Below are 20231 nucleotides of genomic sequence, written 5' to 3'. Positions count from 1 at the left end.
TTTAAATATATCATGCCCCTCCCTTCAGGCCTGCAGATTTTCTGCTGAAAAATCAGCTGATAACCTTATGGGGATTTCCTTGTATGTTATTTATTGCTTTTCTCTTGTTGCTTTTAATATTTTCTGTTTATCTTAATTTTTTGACACTTTGATTACTATGTGTCTCAGCATGTTCTTCCTTGGGTTAAGCCTGTATAGGACATTCTGTACTTCCTGGACTTGGGTGACTGTTTCCTTTTCCATATTAGGGAAATTTTTAGCTATTATCTCTTCAAATATTTTCTCAGGCCCTTTCTCTCTCTCTTCTCCTTCTGCAACCCCTATAATGAGAATGTTGGTGTATTTGATATTGTCCTAGAAATCTTGTAAACTGTCCTCATTTCTTTTCATTCTTTTTTCTTTTTTCTATTCTTTGACAGAGATTTCCACCATTCTGTCTTCCAACCCACTTATCCTTTCTTCTGCCTCAGTTATTCTGCCACTGATTCCTTCTAGTGTATTTTTCATTTCAGTTATTGTGTTTTTCTACTGTGTTTGTTCTTTATATTTTCTAACTCTTTGTTAAGAACTTTTTAACTTCTCACTCTGTGTATCCATTTTTTTCCCCAAGTTCTTGGATCATCTTTATGGTCATTACTCTGAACTTTTTCTCAGGTAGATTACTTATCTCCACTTCACTTAGTTGTTCTTTTGGGGTTTTATCTTGTTCTTTAGTCTGGAAAATATTCCTTTGCTATCTAATTTTCTTTAAATTTCTATTTGTATTTTTATGTGCATAGTAGCTTAGTTATGATTCTTGACCTTGTAGAAGTGGCCCTCTGTAAGGGATATCCTTTGTATCTCAGCAGTACACTCCCCTCTCATCACCAAAGGGCCAGGGTCCAGATGGTACCAATGGAGATTCTGTCCTGTGTTTGCAGACTCAGATTCACAGTGTGCTGAATTGTAGTTTCCTAACTTCTGGCATCTGTTCCCTGATGGGTAACGCTGGTCTGGAGGCTTGTACATTCTTTCTGATGAGAAGGACCAGTGCCTGCCTGCTGGTTGGTGGAGCTGCATCTTGGCCATCTAGTGGGAAGGATCTTGTCAAGGGGTGTGTCTAGAAGTAGCTGTGGGCTCAGGAAGTTTTAAGCAGCCTGTCTGCTGATGGGTGGGGCTTTGTTCTCACCCAGTTGATTATGTGGTCTGAGGTGTCCCAGCACTGTAGCCTACAGGCCTTTTGGTGGGGTCAGGTCTTGGTGCAAACATGTGGGCTGTAGGAGAGCTCATGCTGATGGACACTCCCTGATACTTCCACCATCATGATTTCCATCTGCAGAGTGATGAACAGCTGCCTCCCACCCTCCCAGGAGACTCTCCAAGACAAGAAGGTAGGTCTGGCCCAGGCTCCTATGAAGTCACTGCTTTTGTCCTATGTCCCCGTGTGCATGAGACATGGTGTTCAACCTCCAAGTGTGGAGTCTCTGTTTCCCCCAGTCTGTAGAGCTCTTGCAATTAAGCCCCAGTGGCCTTCAAAGCCAAATGTTCTGTGAGCATCTCCTCCTGATGTCAGACCCCCAGCCTGGGGACCCTGACATGGGCCTAAGAACCCTCACTCCTGTGGGAGGACTTCTGCAATATATTTATTCTCCAGTTTGTTGGTCGCCTACCTGGGGGGTATAGGATTTAATTATAGTGGGAGTGTGTCCCTTCTACTCTTTTGTGGTTTCTTCTTTATGCCTTTGGATGTAGAATATCTTTTCTGGTAGCTTCCAGTGTTTTTTATAGATGGTTGTTCAGCATAAAGTTGTGATTTGGGTGTGCTCTTGAGATTAGGTGATCTTGAGGTCCTTCTACTCCACCATCTTGTCCCACCTCTTTATTGTCTTTATAGCATTTATTGTCATTTCAGAAGCTAAAGTGAGAACTTCTGGTTTCCAGTCTAGGTAGAAACTCCCTTTACAGTTTGCCTTTCTTCAAGTGGCCTTGTTTATCACACAGCTTTTAAGTTACTCTTGGAGGTGGACTAGGTTCTCACAGTGAATAGCAGAGGTAAATCCTCTTTTGCTTCTGTTAGGAGGAGAAAAACAGGAACCATTCTGAAATCAATCATGTGTTTTTTGTCTTTCCTTTAGTAAATGTGTTTTATCACATAGATTGATTTATGTATATTGAGTGAAGCTTGTGTCACTGGAATGAATCCAACTTGATCATAGTGCATAATCTTTTTTGTGCATTATTGGATTTGATTTCCTAATAAGTTTTTGATGATTTTGTATCTATATTCATCAGAGGTCTTGGTCTGTAATTTTTTAGTCGGTATTGTCTTTGTCTGAGTTTGGTATCAGGGAAATGGTGGCTTCATAGAATAAATTTTGGAGCGGTCCCTCTCCTTCAGTTTCTGGAAGTGTTTGAAAAGTATAGGTATATGTTATTCTTTTTATGTTTGGTAGAATTCTCCAGTGAAGCCATGGGGTCCTGGAATTTTGTTTGGAGGGAGTTTCTTTTTATTTTCTCCATAGATTTTATTTCACATCTAGTGATTAGTCTCTTCATATTGTCGTTCTTTTTGACTCAGTCTGGACAGGCTGCATGTTTCTAGAAATTTGTCCATTTTTTCTAGATTATCCAACTTTTTGGCATATAACTATTCATAGTATTCTCTTATGTTTTTTTTTTATTTCTGTGGTATCAGTTGTTATTTTTCCTCTTTCATTTTTTTTTAAAAAATTGTTTATTTGGGTCCTCTCTGCTTTCCTCTTGGTGACCCTGGATGAAGGTTTGGCAACTTTGTTCAACTTTTCAAAAAAACAGCTATTTATTTTGCTGTTCTTTTCTATCATTTTCTTTTTTAATATCTATTTTATTTATTTCTTCTCTGATCTTTATTATTTCTTTCCTTTAGCTGAATATGGTTTTTTTGTTATTCTTTTTCTAATTCTTTTAAGTGTTAGATTAAATTGTTTATTTGAGATTTTTTTTTCTTGTAGAAGGCCTGCATTGCTATGAACTTCTCTCTTAGAACAGCTTTGGCTGCCTCCTATAGATCTTGTGTGGTTGTGTTTTCATTGTTATTTCTCTTGAGGTATTTTCTAATTTCTTCTTTGATTTCATAATTGACCCACTGTTTTTTTTTTTTAGTAGCACCTTGTTTAGTCTCCATGTGCATATTATGTTCCCATTTTTCTTTCTGTGGTTAATATTTAGTTTCATACCATTGTCATCAGAAAAGATGCTTGAATTAATTTCTATACTCTTAAAAATTTTGAGAATTTTTTGTGACCTAGTATGTGGTTTATCCTAGAGAATGTTCCATGTGCACTTGAAAAGAATGTGTACTCTGTTTTTTTTTTTTTTGACATAGTGTTCTGTATGTATCAGTTAAACTCATCTGGTGGTCTAGTGTTTCATTTAGGACATCTATTGCCTTATTGATTTTCTGTCTGAATGATATGTCCCTTGATGTCTGTCCATTGATGTCAGTGTGGTGTTAATATCTCCTATTATTATTATATCCCTGTCAATTTCTCCCTTTATGTCTGTGAGTATTTGTCATATATATTAGGGGCTCCTATATTGGGTGCATATATGCTAACAATTGTAATATCCCCTTTTTGTATTGATCCCCTTATCATTATGTAATATCCTGTGTTCTACTATAGTCTTTGTTTTAAAGCCTATTTTGCCTGAGTATTGCTACCCCTGCTTTCTTGTCATTTCTCTTTATATGAAATATCTTTTTCCATTCTCTCACTTTCAATCTGTGTGTTTCTTTCACTCTGGTGTCAGTCTCTTGTAGGCAGCATATTGAAGTTTTTTTTTTTTAACTCAATCTATCCCCCATGTCTTTTGATTGGAGCATTTAGCCCATTAACAATTAAAGTAGTTATTGATAGGTATGTACTTATTGCCATTTTAAGCCTTAGTTTCCAGTTGTTTTTGTAGTGTCCTTTGTTCATTTCTTTTTCTTCTTGTTTTTCCTTTTGTGAATTGGTGATTTTCTTTTGTAGTATGTTTACGTTTCTTTCTTTTTGGGTTTTGTAAATCTATTCTATGTTTTTGCTTTGTGGTTACCATGGAGTTCAAATATTTTGACCCTTAACTATATCTACTGGCTTTAAACTTATTGTCATACAAGTTCATACAAATTCTAAGAGATCTAAAATTTAACACTTCTCTTCCACAAATTTTGTGATTTTGATGTTCTATTTTACATCTTCATGTTTATCCTTTTGCTGTTTATTGTAGGTATAAACTTTTTCACAAATTTTTACATTGTTTTTAAATCTATGTACTGTTTTATTTAAGTGATCTTCAATTCCTTTATATGTTTGACTTTCCTATTGTGATTTTCCCTTTCCTATAGATTCTTGCTTCTTTTCTATGTAGAGAAGACTCTTCAATATTTCTTTTAGGGCAGGTTTAGTAATGCTGAGTTCTCTTACTTTTTGTTTGTCTGAGAAATGTTTTTATCTCCTTTCATTCTACACGATAATCTTATTGGGTAGCATATTCTAGGTTGCAGGTTTTTCCTTTTCAGGACTTTGAATATATCATGCCACTCCATTCTGGCCTGAAAATATTCTTCAGAGAAATCACCTGCTAGACTAATGGGGATTCCCTTGTAATTAACTCTTTGTTTTTCTCTTGCTACATTTAGTATCCTCTCTTTATCTTTAATTTTGCTATTTTAATTATGATATGTTTTGGTATGGGTCTGTTTGGGTTCATCTTGTTTGGGACACTCTATTATTCCTGTTCCTGGATATCTTTTTCCTTATTTATGTTTGGGAAGTTTTCAGTATTCTTCAAATACATTTTTGTTTCCCTGTTCTCTCTAATCTCCTTCTAGAAACTGTATTATGCATAGGTTGGCTTTCTTTTTATTATTTCATAGATCTCGTATGTTGCTTTCTTTTTTTTTTTTTTCTGTTCGCTGTTCTGATTGGGTGATTTCCGTGATTGTGTCTTCCAGATCACTTGTTTATTCTTCTGTGTCATTTAATCTGCTAGTCATTCCTTCCATTCCACTAACGAATTGTCTAATTTTTATTATTTCATGTTTACAGTTTCTATTTCCTTGTTACAATGATTTACACTTCGATTGATAATCTTTCTTAATTCCTTTAGGATTTTTATTACTTCTTTTTTGAACTTGGGGTCTAGTTGACTGGTGACGTCTGCTTCATTATTTGTTCTTCCAGAGGATCTCTTGTTCTATTAATTGGGAGTAGCTCCTCTGCTTTTTCATTTTAGTTAGAATCCTCTGTCTATGAATTTAGGATAAACTGTTATCTACTCTGGTCCTGAACGGGTATTTTTATATGGGTACATCCTTGTGTAGACTGTATATGTCCAATATTTTTCATGCAAGGGCTAGTTTTAGTATGGATGTCAGTCATGTCTTTCCTCAGACTGTACTGGCCATTATTTCCTAGATAAGGTGTGTGATTGGTGTTGTGGTTTTCAGAGCCTGTGCTGGATGTGAGATGAAGCCAACTTTTTGCTTCATGGCTGTCACTGTCTTGTCAGAGGCAGAGCCTGCTCCTCATTTGTTGCAGTACAAGCCCTGAGGTTTGGATTTGATCAGGCTCTATTGCCTCCATTGTCCTGCCTCAAAGGAGGTGATTGCTGAAGCATATAATGTCTGTGTGGTCACAGTGAGCCTATGACCTGCCAGTGCCATGATCCATGGCTTCACCCAGAAACAGTCCAAGGTCAAGTCTCTTTCTCCCTTGTGTTTGTCTCAGATCTAATGCAAGGTTGTGTTGTGATGTAAGCTGTGGCTGGGGTTTGTGGTGTCGTGGCTGCAGGAATTGAGGTGGCTCTGCTGCCACCTGAGACATAGGCCTATTTTGGGGAGGAATTCTCCCAGGAATTGTCCATCCTAGTTCCAGGGCCAAGTTGTGGTGTGGAGTGGGCAGCGTTGGTGTGCTCCCCTGTGAAATGAACTTCTGCCCAGGGCTTGTCCACCTGAGACTCAGTGCCCTGCCACTGTGTATTCCTATGGAGCAGAATGGTGTGCATGTAGAAAATATGTGCTGCGGATGAACCACCCCCACCATGTATAAGCTGACAATGGGCTCCACAGCCAGAGTCAACACCAGTGTGCATGTGCTGACATGAGGTCTAGTTGACTGGTGAAGTCTGCTTCATTATTTGAATGGCCTCTGAGCCCAAACTCCAACCCCAGGCCCTCTGGGCTGTCTCTAACAGTCTTCTCTCAGGGTCTGCCTGTCCAAGATTCAGTGCTTAGCCACTGTGCCTTCTTGTGGCGTGGCCTGGTGAGTGCACTGACAATGTCTGACAAGTCTGTCCCAGTTCCCCATGGGTGCACTGACAATGGTCTCCATGGTTCCATCTGGATAACCCCTCCGACACCACAGTCTCTCTCTGCACTGCTAGACTGTATCTCTGCTCCACTCTTGTGCCAGGCTGAGATGTAGAGCAAGTGGGGTTGGAGTGTTCACTCCTTCAGATTAGGATGTGCAGTGAGGCAGCAGCCACCAGTGCAAGTGTCTCTCCACCCTGATTGTTAGCAAGCCAACACACAAACACTCCTTTCAAGTAGAGTCTAGGCTTTTCTAGCTCCTCTATCTGTTCCAGAGTATTTTTCAGCAGGCAAGGGGGCTCACCAGGGCAAGGCTCTGCCTGTGGAAACCTTCTCTTTCTCACAGATACCTCTCAGGGTGCTGGTCCTGACCCAATGCCTTTTTTCCCATCCTACCCAGTTATGTGGAGATCTTTCTTGCAGCTTTGTTTGTATAGGAGATCTGACAATTTCCAGTTAGTTTTCTGTGAGAATAGATGTAGGTGTGTTTTTGATATGTCTGTGGGGGAAGGTGAGCTCCATGTACTCTTACTCCACCATCTTTTTTTTTTTTTTTTGTGGTACGTGGGCCTCTCACTGTTGTGGCCCCTCCCGTTGTGGAGCACAGGCTCTGGACATGCAGGATTAGTGGCTATAGCTCACTGGCCCAGCCACTCCGCAGCATGTGGGATCTTCCCGGACCAGGACACGAACCCGTGTCCCCTGCATCGGCAGGCGGACTCTCAACCACTGCACCACCAGGGAAGCCCCTTACTTCACCATCTTGATCCCTTCTCAGGAATATTACTTTTACTCGCCAAGGCTGAGTGCCCAATCTGCCAGCAGCTGACAGCAAAACCATCCCAAAGGGTGATGATGCAGCTGCTTCATGGCAGGTTGATTACACTGGACTCTTCTATCATAAAAGGAGCAACATTCTGACCATACTGGAATACACACTTAACCTTGGTGCAGATTTGATTTTCCTGCATGTAGTATGCCTTATCAATTTTTATGTTTTCCATACAACATTGCTTTGGATTAATGAACTCATATCACAGCAAGAGAAGTATGGCAAGGGGCCAATGCTCTTGGAATTAACTATCTTACCATGTTTCCACCATCATGAAGCAACTGACTTGTTATAGTAGTTTAAGGGCCTTTTGAAGACTCAGTTACAGTGTCAGATAGATGGCAATATGTTGCAGTTCTGAGGTAAGATTTTTTAGGAAACTGTTTATGCTCTGAATCAGCATCCCATATATGGTATTATTTCTCTTATAGCCAGTATTCATGTGTTCAGGAATGAATGGGTGGAAAGGAGAAGGACACCACTCACTATACCCCTTAATGCCTATTAGAATTGTGCTTCTTGTTTCTGTGATATTATGATCTGTTGAACTTAGTTCCAGAGAAAGAATGCTTACCACAAGAGACAAACAGTGATTTTCCTGTACTAAAACTTAAGAATGCCACCTGGCCACATTGGGCTTCTCATGTCTCTGAATCAACAGAAAAGGAAGGTATAATTTGTGCTTGCTGGGGTAATCAATTCTAAAGTTAAAGGACACATAACTGGATAGTAGTTAAAACACTAAAAAACATATTAATTCAGAAATATTGTAATAGGGAAAGTAGACCTTGTTTAATTCTGAATACAGCATGTGGAAATGGAAATTAATAGTCAAGAGCCTGATAGGGCCCACTGTTTGGAAAACTGCTAATAAGAAATATTAAGGTAAGGGATGTCTTTTTCTAAATCAATCTAACAGGATTCTTGCTATAGACAAGACAGTCAGTTCAGTCATCATCTGTTGAATGAAGAAAGATGAGAAGCGATATTAGATATGAAGCATGCTCAGAAATAGAAGATGAGAAGCTCTTGCTAAACTGACTTAGCTTGGTTCTTGGTAAAGATTTTACAAGGAAGTGCACATGGTCCTAGGAAATGTTCAGGAGCTTGACTAAATTTGGTTAAGCAAAGGATCTTTGTCAGCTACCTCTGATGCTTAAGAAAATACATTCTCCTTTCCTTTGAACAATATAAGTCCATTTCTTCTTCAGTTACACTTTGTTTATTAAGTGTTGGCTGAGATATCTGTTGAGACTTGGAGGTAGAAGGTATTTGCTGGCTGATGCTAACTATCAGGTATTTAATGAGGAGGATATTCTAAGAAAGTAAAATAAAACCAAAGATTAAGTTAAACCCCAGTTTTTTATTCTAGAGGTCAGTCAATGAAGAAATATTCTAGATACTGTGTTCAAACCATCTTTAGATGTTGGAGTGAGGACAGAAGTAGCAACCCAGTGGATTTCCTGGTTTGCAGTTTGAATGTCTGTGATAATAGCATCAGTTGTTCAAGGTACTGAGTTGTTCACACAGCAATCAGGAGGAAGGCTATTTCATAATCTGTTGTGGTTATTTCCTTGAAGTTTATATTATGTTATCCAAGTTCAGTGTGCAGGGCTTAGGGGAAAAAATAACTTTTAATTCCTCAGTGATTCCAAGTCAGAAGAGAGAATAATTGGAAATGTTAATTTGGGAAGTTTTAGCTAGATATTGGAAGATCTAGAAGAATTCAAGATTGCCAAGGACTGGCAAACTTACAAGAAGGAAGCCACAAGGGCATGCTATAGTTTTCCATTAAAACTATTTGTCTTTCTAAGGCCTACAACTTTCCTATTAAAGAGAATCAAAGTTAGACTAAGTTGTTTGCAAAATAAGTCTAGTCATTAAAACTGGCGTAATTATTTACATAAGCATATCAACTTAGACCACACAGGTGTCTTGAGTTTGTTTTGTTAGAACTTTTCATAAAGAATCTCAGATTGGACTTTTCAAAGCCTCTGGAGGCTAGGGAGCCAAGGCAAAGTTGCCCCCAGATGTTACCTGAAATATATATGAATTTGGGTGAAATCCTCTTTTTTCAACACCTCCTAAATATCCTAAATTTCCCGGGCCTGCCAAGAAGTGAACTTCTTTACTGACCTGTCAGGCAGGGAATTTTAAAGACAGGTACAGACTGGTTTTTCTTTTCCCTTTTAAAAAATTTTGTTTGTTTGTTTATTTATTTATTTATGGTTGCATTGGGTCTTCAGTTGCTGTGTGCAGGCTTTCTCTAGTTGCAGCGAGCAGGGGCTACTCTTGTTTGAAGTGCACAGGCTTCTCATTTCAGTGGCTTCTCTTGTTGCAGAGCTCAGGCTCTAGGTGCACGGGCTTCAGTAGTTGCTGCACATGGGCTTAGCAGTTGTGGCTCACGGGCTCTAGAACACAGGCTCAGCAGTTGTAGCGCATGGGCTTAGCTGCTCTGTGGCATGTGGACCAGGGCTTGTACCCGTGTCCCCTGCATTGGCAAGCGAATTCTTAACCACAGCGCCACCAGAGAAGCCCAGACTGGTTTTTCTTAAGAGCAGCTTCATAGGCACTAGCTTCTCACAGTCGTTCTTCTTTAAAGCTCGCTGGTCATATCTGATTCAATACACATCCTTGTCAAATATAAACACCCAGTCAAAGCCTTGTAAATATATCCAATGTTTCAAATTGTTTCCTGTTGCAAGGAGAACAGATTCTTATTGAAATTATGCATATAACTCTACTGGCATAAAAATAAATATATTCAATGTTTTCTAATTTAGGAGAGATCAGATAGGGAGAAAAGGTAATGGTTTTATCTTAGGTCATAATGTTATACTTTACAGTTTTATGTAAGTTATACTTAGGTTAAGAGAAAAAATGTTTTCTTTTTTTATGTAGGTACTTTTATTTCTTTTTCTTGCTTCCAGCAATCAAAGTTTATTTTTTTCTCATATTAAATGTCCATTATAGGTCAGCTGAGGCTCAGATGTATGTTATTTTCATTTTTGGACCCAGAATGTCTGGAATGTTATCAATCTCATGGCAGAGAGAAAAGAGGTGTGATCCACATATCTTAACACTATACCTAGGAATGACATTAATCACTTTCACCTACATTTTATTGGCCAAAGCCAATCCTGAGTTCAACACAAGGGTTGTGTATAATCTTCCCACAGGGAGAGAAGCCAAAATATTTAGTGAATATAATACAAACTCCCACAGGTCACCTTTTCTGTTATTCCACTATTCAACATCCTCCTTTTCCCATATGCCGAACAAAAGCACACTTTCTCTAAGAGAGACTATTGGAAGTCCGAAACAGTAACTTAGTTTTTTTTTAATATATATTTAATTAATTAATTTATTTTTTACTTTTAAATTTGGAAACAATTATAGATTCACAGCAAGTAAGGGTAAGCTGTGACAAAGTGGGAGAGTGGAATGGACATATATACACTACCAAAAGTAAAATAGATAGCTAGTGGGAAGGAGCCGCATAGCACAGGGAGAAAAGCTCGGTGCTTTGTTACCACCTAGAGAGGTGGGATAAGGAGGGTGAGATGGAGGAAGACGCAAGAGGGAATAGATATGGGAACATACATATATGTATAACTGATTCACTTTGTTATGAAGCAGAAACTAACACACCATTGTAAAGCAACTATACAACAATAAAGATGTTAAACAAAAAATAGTACAGAGAGGTCCATGTACCCTTCTCCCAGTTTCGCCCAGTAGTTACATGTTACATAATTGTAGTACAATATCAAAACCAGGAAACTGACATTGATAGAATGTATGTGTAGTTCTTTTTTTTAAACATCTTTATTAGAATATAATTGCTTTACAATGGTGTGTTAGTTTCTGCTTTATAACAAAGTGAATCAGTTATACATATACATATGTTCCCATATCTCTTCCCTCTTGTGTCTCCCTCCCACCCACCCTACTTATCCCACTCCTCTAGGTGGTCACAAACCACTGAGCTGATCTCCCTGTGCTACGTGACTGTTTCCCACTAGCTATCTATTTTACCTTTGATAGTGTATATATGTCCATGCCACTCTCTCATTTTCTCCCAGCTTACCCTTCCCCCTCCCCATACACACAAGTCCATTCTCTAGTAGGTCTGTGTCTTTATTCCCATCTTAACCCTAGGTTTTTCATGACTTTTTTTTTTCCCTTAGAGTCCATATATATGTGTTAGCATGTTAGCATACAGTATTTGTTTTTCTCTTTCTGACTTATGTCACTCTGTATGACAGGCTCTAGGTCCATCCACCTCACTACAACTATCTCAATTTCGTTTGTTTTTATGGCTGAGTAATATTCCATTGTATATATGTGCCACATCTTCTTTATCCATTCATCTGACAATGGACACTTAGATTGCTTCCATGTCCTGACTATTGTAAATAGAGCTGCAATGAACATTTTGGTACATGACTCTTTTTGAATTATGGTTTTCTCAGGGTATATGCCCAGTAGTGGGATTGCTGGGTCGTATGTTAGTTCTATTTTTAGTTTTTTAAGGAACCTCCATACTGTTCTCCATAGTGGCTGTATCAATTTACATTCCCACCAACAGTGCAAGAGCATTCCCTTTTCCCCACACCCTCTCCAGCATTTATTGTTTCTAGATTTTTTATGATGGCCATTCTGAGCAGTGTGAGATGATATCTCATTGTAGTTTTGATTTGCATTTCTCTAATGGTTAGTGATGTTGAGCTTTCTTTCATGTGTTTGTTGGCAATCTGTATATCTTCTTTTTAGAAATGTCTATTTGGGTCTTCTGCCCATTTTTGGATTGGGTTGCTTGTTTTTTGGTTATTGAGCTGCATGAGCTGCCTGTAAATTTTGGAGATTAATCTTTTGTCAGTTGCTTCATTTGGAAATATTTTCTCCCATTCTGAGGGTTGCCTTTTCGTCTTGTTTATTGTTTCCTTTGTTGTGCAAAAGCTTTTAAGTTTCATTAGGTCTCATTTGTTTATTTTTGTTTTTATTTCCATTTTTGTAGGAGGTGGGTCCAAAAGGATCTTGCTGTGATTTATGTCATAGAGTGTTCTGCCTATGTTTTCCTCTAAGAGTTTGATAGTTTCTGGCCTTACATTTAGGTCTTTAATCCATTTTGAGTTTATTTTTGTGTATGGTGTTAGGGAGTTTTCTAATTTCATACTTTTACATGTACTTGTCCAGGGTTCTCAACACCACTTATTGAAGAGGCTGCCTTTTCTCCACTGTATATTCTTGCCTTCTTTATCAAAGATAAAGTGACCATATGTGTGTGGCTTTATCTCTGGGCTTTCTATCCTTTTCCATTGAACTATATTTCTGTTTTTGTGCCAGTAACATACATTCTTGATTACTGTAGCTTTGTAGTATAGTCTGAAGTCAGGGAGCCTGATTCCTCCAGATCCAACTTGGTTTTACCTTTAGTTTTTAATTAAAGACAAGTGTCCCCAGGTGATGTGAGGTAGTCTCTTTATCAGATATGGATGCAGGTCTTCTTGATCCGAAGCTGCAGGAACAAACAGAGAACCTATGTGTCCTTCACACACACAATATGCAATCGTGTAACAGGCACTGGGTATCCAAAATAAATACTCCACTGGGAAAAGTGAAGAATGGGAGACACCAGGATATCCTCAAGTTTTAAAAATTCTAAAATCCCCTTGGACAGATGTTATCTGGGAAAAGGAAGTATTCCTTTATGAGGCCTTGTATCCACTCCCTGGCAATAGCCCTAGCCATTTTTCTCCTTAGTCCTTGGCCTTATTTGTGAGGAAGCTGTTCTTTTGTGTTATTGTATTTGACTATATCACAAGAAAGAATTGAAGGACATGATCTCCTGGAGACTGAAAAGCTTTCTCTCCCTGCTTTCAGCTCAAGCAGAAAGGATGCAGGAAAGGTACATGTTGTATTGTCTTGAACAATTTCTTTCAATCTAGGCTAGTGGTTCTCTTGGTGGTACAATGCTGTCATGCTGTGACTTCTCATCTATTTGATTCTTGTCAAAGAATTCGTCTCCTATTTTGAAATATGACCCTAAGGACAACCTTATTGCTAATACCTTGAATCTATCAGATTTCCTTAGGAGAGCCAGGTCCAAAATTTTGTCCTTGAGTTTTTTGTCTGATTATTAGGATTTACTGGATGCCATCTTAACATGTTGAAAAGTTTCAACAAATGACAGGAAGCAACCCATTGATTTGGTTCTTGACATGAGGACAAATTTTGGTAGTAGTTTGATGTTCAAAGGTGTTCTTTCTCTATAGTTTATTGAGTGAAAATGAGAATCAGTAGTATCTCCCAAGCCATGAAAATTTCTCAAGGTTCTGGATGCTATTGTTTTCTGGATACCATTTTTTTTTCCTTTTCTTTTCTTTTTCTTCTGTTTTCTTTTCTTTTTCCTTTTTCTTTCTTTCTTTTTTTTTGCTTCCAACTTACAAATTCTTTTCTTTTTTTTTTAATCTAAGTCTATTTGACTTACAATATTTTGTTAGGTTTAGGTGCACTGCATAGTAATTCAGTATTAGAGACTATTACAAGATAATGGGTATAATTCCCTGTGATATAGAGTAAATCCTTGTTTCTCATTTATCTTATATACAGTAGTTTGTATCTGTTAATCCCATACTCCTAATTTGTCCCTCCCCCCTTTTCTTTCCCCTTTGGTATTCACAAGTTTATTTTCTATGCCTGTGAGTCTGTGTTGCATTTTCCTTTGTATTATTTTTCAGATTTCACATATAAGTGATATCATATAGTATTTGTCTTTCTCTGTCTGACTTATTTCATGAAGCATAATATTCTCTATACCCATCCATGTTGCTGCAAATGGCAGTATTTCATTTTTTATGGTTGAGTAATATTCCATTGTACATATATATACCATAATTCTTAATCCAATCGTCTGTTGATGGGCATTTGGGTTGCTTTCATATCTTGGTTATTGTAAATATTGCTGCTATGAACATTGGGGTACATATATCTTTTCAATTAGTGTTTTTGTTTCTTTTGGGTATACACCCAGGAGTGGAATTGCTGAATTACATGGTAGACCTATTTTTAGTTCTTTAAGGAACCTTGATACTGTTTTCCATAGTGGCTACAATAATTTGCATTGCCACCAACAGAGTATGAGTTTTCCTTTTCTCCATATCTTCTCTAACACTTGTTAATTGTGGACATTTTGATACAACCATCCTGAGAGGTGTGAGGTGATACCTCATTATCGTTTTGATTTGTATTACTCTAATAATTTGTGATGTTGATCATCTTTTCATGTACCTGCTAGCCATCTGTATATCTTCTTTGGAGAAATGTCTTTTAAGGTCTTCTGCCCATTTTTGACTGGATTTTTTAAATATTTAATTGCATGAGCAGTTCATATATTTTGTATATTAATCCCTTGTCAGTTGCATCAATTGCTTATATTGTCTCTCATTCTGTAGGTTGTCTTTTCATTTTGTTGATGGTTTCCTTTGCTGTGGAAAAGTTTTTTAAGTGGACTACATCTCATTAATTTATTTTTGCTTTTATTTCTTTTTCCTTGGGAGACTGATCCAAGTCAATATTGGCATGATTTATGTCGGAGTGTTTCACCTATGTGCTCTTCATGGATTTTTAAGGTTTCATTCCTAACATTTAGGTCTTTGAACTATTTTAAGTATATTTTTATATATGGTGTGAAGAAATGTTCTAATTTCATTGTTTTACATGTAGTTGTCCAGCTTTCCAAGTACCACTTGTTTAGGAGACTTTCTGTACTGTACTGTATATTCTTGCTTCCATTGCCATACATTAACTGATGGTAGGTGTGTGGGTTTATTTATGGGCTCTCTATTCTGTTTCATTGATCTGTGTGTTTTTGTGCCACTACCATGCTCTTTTGATTACTGTAGCTTTGTAGAGTAGTTTGAAGTCTGGAAGAGTTATACCTCCAGCTTTGCTCTTTTTTCTAAGTGTTGCTTTGGTAATTCTGTGTCTTTTGTGGTTTCATATAAGTTTTAGGATTATTTATTCCAGTTCTGTAAAAAATGTCCTGGGTATTTTGATAGGGATTGGATTAAATCTGTAGATTGCTTTGGGTAGTATTGCCATTTTAATAATATGATTCTTCCAATCTTAGAGCATAGGATATCATTGCATTTCTTGAAATAACCTTCAGTTTTCTCCATCAATGTTCTATAGTTTTTAGCATATAGGTTTTTACCTCCTTGGTTAAATTTATTCCTAGGTATTTTATTTTTTAAAACTGTTTTAAATGGGATTTAAAAAACTTTCTTTTTATGATATTTCTTTATTAATGTAAATAAATTAAAATTATTTATATATATTAATCTTATATCCTTCTACCTTGCTGAATTCATTTCTTAGCTCTAATAGTTTTTGCATGGGACTTTAGGGTTCTCTATAGAGAGTATCATTGCATCTGTAAGTAGTGACTGTTTTACTTCTTCCCTTTCAGTTTAGATTTATTTTATTTATTTTTCTTGTCTGATTACTGTGGCTAGGACTTCTAAAACTATATTAAATAGACATGGTGAGAGTGGGTATCCTTGTCTTTTTTTCTGAATTTAGAGGGAAGTCTTTCAGCTTTTCAACCTTGAAAAGTTATGTTGGCTGTGGTTCTGTTGTAAATGACCTTTATTATGTTGCAATATGTTCCCTCTATACCCACTTTGATGAGAGTTTTTATCATGAATGGAACTTGAATTTTGTCAGATGGATTTTTTGCAACTAGTGAGATGATCAGGTGGATTTTGTCTTTCCTTTTTTTAATGTGGTATATCACATTAATTGATTTGTGTATATTTAACCATCTTGAGACACTGAAATAAATCCAGTTTGATCATGGTGTATAATCCTTTTTCTGTATTGTTTGATTTGGTTTCTAATATATTGTTGAGGTTTTATACACCTATATTCATGAGAGATATTGGACTGTAATTATTTTTGGTGATGCCTTTGTCTTGTATTCATATCAGAGTAATAGAGGCTTCGTACAATGAATTCGGGAGTGTCCACTCCTCCTCAATTTTTGGAATAATTTGAAAAGGATTGTTATAAGGTCTTCTTTATATGTTTGGTAGAATTCCCCAGTGAAGCCAGCTGGTCCTGGAATTTGTTTGCAGGGAGCTATTTTTCTCATAGGTTCTATTTCATTTCTAGTGATTGGTCTGTTCATATGTTTTCCCTCTTGTCTCAGTCGTGACCAACATTTTCTTTCTAGAAATTGGTCCATTTCTTCTATGCTGTCCAATTTGTTGGCATATAACTGTTCATAGTATTCTCTTATGATTTTTTTGTATTTCTCTGGTCTCAGTTTTTGTTTCTCCTCTTTCATTTTTTTTTGTTTGTTTTAAAGTTTGGGTCCTCTCTCTTTTCTTCTTGGTGAGCCTGGTTAGAGGTTTTTTGAATTTGTTTTTCTTTTCAACAGAACATCTTTTGATTTTATTGATCCTTTCTGATTTTATAAAATCTCTATCTTATTTATTTCCTCTCAGATCTTTATAATTTCCTTCATTCTGCTGATTTTGGGTTTTGTTTGTCCTTTTTCTAATTCTTTCTGGGGGTAGGTTAGGTTGTTTATTTGAGATTTTTCTATTCTTTTTAAAAATTTTTATTGGAGAATAGTTGATTTGCAATACTGTGCTAGTGTCAGGTGTAGACAAAAGTGAATCAGTTATGCATATACATACATCCACTCTTTCTTTTTTTTATATTCTTTTCCCATATAGGCCATTACAGAGTATTAAGTAGCGTTCCTTGTGTCATAAAGCAGGTTTTTATTAGTTATCTAGTTTATATATAGTAGTGTGTATATGTCAACCCCAATCTCCCAATTAAGCCCTCTCCCTCCTTAATCTCTCGTAACCATAAGTTTGTTTTCTACATCTGTTTTGTAAAAATGTTTATTTTTTAGATTCCACATATAAGCATATCATACGATATTTGTCTTTCTCTGTCTGACTTACTTCATCTCTGTATGACCAACTCTAGGTCCATTCACGTCTCTATAAATGGCCCTATTTTGTTCTTTTATATGGCTGAGTAATATTCCATTGTATATATGTACCATATCTTCTTTATCAGTTCCTCTGTTGATGGGCATTTAGGTTGATTCTATGTCCTGGCTATTGTAAAAAGTGCTTCATTGAACTTTGGAGTACATGTATATTTTAAATTATGGCCTAATTTGGATATATACCCAAGAGTGGGATTGCTAGATCATATGGTAGCTCTATTTTCAGTTTTTTAAAGAACCCCCATACTGTTCTCCATAGTGGCTGTAACACTTTACATTCACACCAACAGTGTATGAGGTTTCCCTTTTCTCCACACCCTCTCCAGAATTTACTGTTTGTAGATTTTTTGATGGTGGCCATTATGACCAGTGTGAGGTGTTACCTCATTGTAGGTTTGATTTGCATTTCTCTACTAATTAGTGATGTTTAGCATTTTTCATGTGCTTTTGGCTATCTGTATGTGTTCTTTGGAGAAATGTCTATTTAGATCTTTTACCCATTCTTTTGAATGGGTTATTTCTTTTTTGATATTGAGCTGCATTTGCTATTTGTATATTTTAGAGAGTAATCCCTTGTCAGTTCTTTAATTTTCAAATATTTTCTCCCATTTTGAGGGTTCTCTTTTCATCTGTTTATGGTTTCCTTTACAGTGAAAAAGCTTTTAAGTTTAATTAGATCTCATTTGTTTATATTTGTTTTAATTTTTATTACTCTTGGAGGTGGATCACAAAAGATCTTGCTGTGATTTATGTCAAAGTGTGTTCTGCCTATGTTTTCCTCTAAGAGTTTTAGAGTATCTGGTCTTACATTTATGTATTTAATCCATTTTGAGTTTCTTTTTGTGTATGATGATAGAGAGTGTTCTAATTTCATTCTTTTTCATGTAGCTGTCCAGTTTTCCCAGCTCCACTTATTGAAGAGACCCTCTTCTCCATTGTGTATTATTGTCTTCTTCGCCATAGTTTAGGTGACCATAGGTGTGTAGGTTTATCTTTGGGCTTTCTATCCTGTTCCATCAATCTATATTTTGTATTTGTGCCAGTACAATACTGTTTAAATGACTGTAGCTTTTTAGTATAGTCTGAAGTCAGGGAGCCTAATGCCTCCAGCTCTGTTTTTCTTTCTCAAGATTGCTTCAGCTATTCGGGGTCTTTTGTGTTTCCATACAAATTATAATCTATTTTGTCCTGATTCTTTGAAAAATGCCATTGGTTATTTGATGGGGATTGCATTGTATCTGTAGATCACTTTGGGTAGTATAGTCATTTTCACAGTATTGATTCTTCCAATCCAAGAACATAGTGTATCTCTCCATCTGTTTGTGTCATCTTTTATTTCTTTCATCAGTATCTTACCATTTTCTCAGTACAGACCTTTTGCCTCCATAGGTAGGTTTATTCCTAGGTATTTTATTCTTTTTGATGCAAAGTTAAATGGGATTGTTTCCTTAATTTCTTTCTGACCATTCATTTTTACTTATGGAATACAAGAGATTTCTGTGTATTAATTTAGTATCCTGCAACCTTACCCAATTCATTGATGAGCTTTAGTAGTTTTCTGGTAACACCTTTAGGATTTTCAGGACAATGGCAAAGAGTGACATTTTTACTTCTTCTTTTCCAATTTGGATTCCTTTTATTTCTGTTTCTTCTCTGATTGTCATGGGTAGGACTGCCAAAACTATGTTGAATAAAAGTGGCAAGAGTGGGTTCCTGATCTTAGAGGAAGTGCTTTCAGTTTTTCACTATTGAGAATGATGTTTGCTGTGGGTTTATCATGTATGACCTTTATTTTGTTGAGGTATGTTCCCTCTACGCCCACTTTCTGGAGAGTTTTTATCATAAATGGTGTTGAATTTTGTCAAAAGAGTTTTCTGCATCTATTGAAATGATCATGTGGTTTTTATTCTTCACTTTGTTAATGTGGTGTATCACATGGATTGATTTGCACACATTGAAGAATTCTTGCATCCCTGGGATAAATCCCACTTGATCATGGTGTATGATCCTTTTAATGTGCTGTTGGATTCGGTTTGCTAATATTTTGTTGAGAATTTTTGCATCTACGTTCATGAGTGGTATTGGACTGTAATTTTCTTTTTTTGTGATATCTTTGTCTGGTATTGGTATCAGGGTGATGGTGGTCTTGTAGAATGAGCTTAGGAGTGTTACTTCCTCTGATATTTTTTGGAAAAGTTTTAGAAGTGTAGGTGAAAACTCTTCTCTAAATGTTTGATTGAATTTGCCTGTGAAGCTATCTGCTTCTGGACTTTTGTTTGTTGGAAGTTTTAAAGTCACTGTTTCAATTTCAGAACTTGTGATTTGTCTGTTTATATTTTCTATTTCTTCTTGATTAAAACTTGGAATGTTTTACCTTTCTAAGAATTTGTCCATTTCTTCTAGGTTGTCCATTTTATTGGTGTATATTTCCTTGTAGTAATCTCTTATGATCTTTTGTATTTCTATGGTGTCCATTATAACTTCTTTTTCCTTTCTAAATTTGTTGATTTGAGTCCTCCCCCATTTTTCCTTGGTGAGTCTGGCTTAAGTTTTATCAATTTTCTTTACCTTCTAAAGAAACAGATGTTAGTTTTATTGATCTTTGTTATTATTTTCTCTGTCTCTATTTTATTTATTTCTGTCCTGATCTTTATGATTTTTTCCTTCTACTAACTTTGGGGGTTTTTGTTCTTTCTCTAGTTGCTCTAGGTGTAAGGTAAGGTTGTTTATTTAAGTTTTGTTTTGGTTTCTGAGGTAAGATTGTATTGCTATAAACTTCCCTCTTAGAACTGCTTTGGCTGTGTGCCATAGGTTTTGGATCATCATGTTTATGTAATCACTTTTCTCTAGGTATTTTTTGATTTCTGCTTTGATTTCTTCAGTGACCCATTTTTTTTTGTGTGTGTGTGTGTGTGTGGTACGTGGGCCTCTCACTGTTGTGGTCTCTCCCGTTGCAGAGCACAGGCTCCAGAAGCGCAGGCTCAGCAGCCATGGCTCACAGGCCCAGCTGCTCCACGGCAGACCGGGGCACGAACCCACATCCCCTGCATTGGCAG

This window comes from Mesoplodon mirus, assembly GCF_964341445.2.
Source record: "Mesoplodon mirus genome assembly, chromosome: 4".
Taxonomy (NCBI): Eukaryota; Metazoa; Chordata; class Mammalia; order Artiodactyla; family Ziphiidae; genus Mesoplodon; species Mesoplodon mirus.
The sequence above is the reverse complement of the archived record's forward strand: the minus strand, read 5'-3'. Positions refer to the sequence as shown.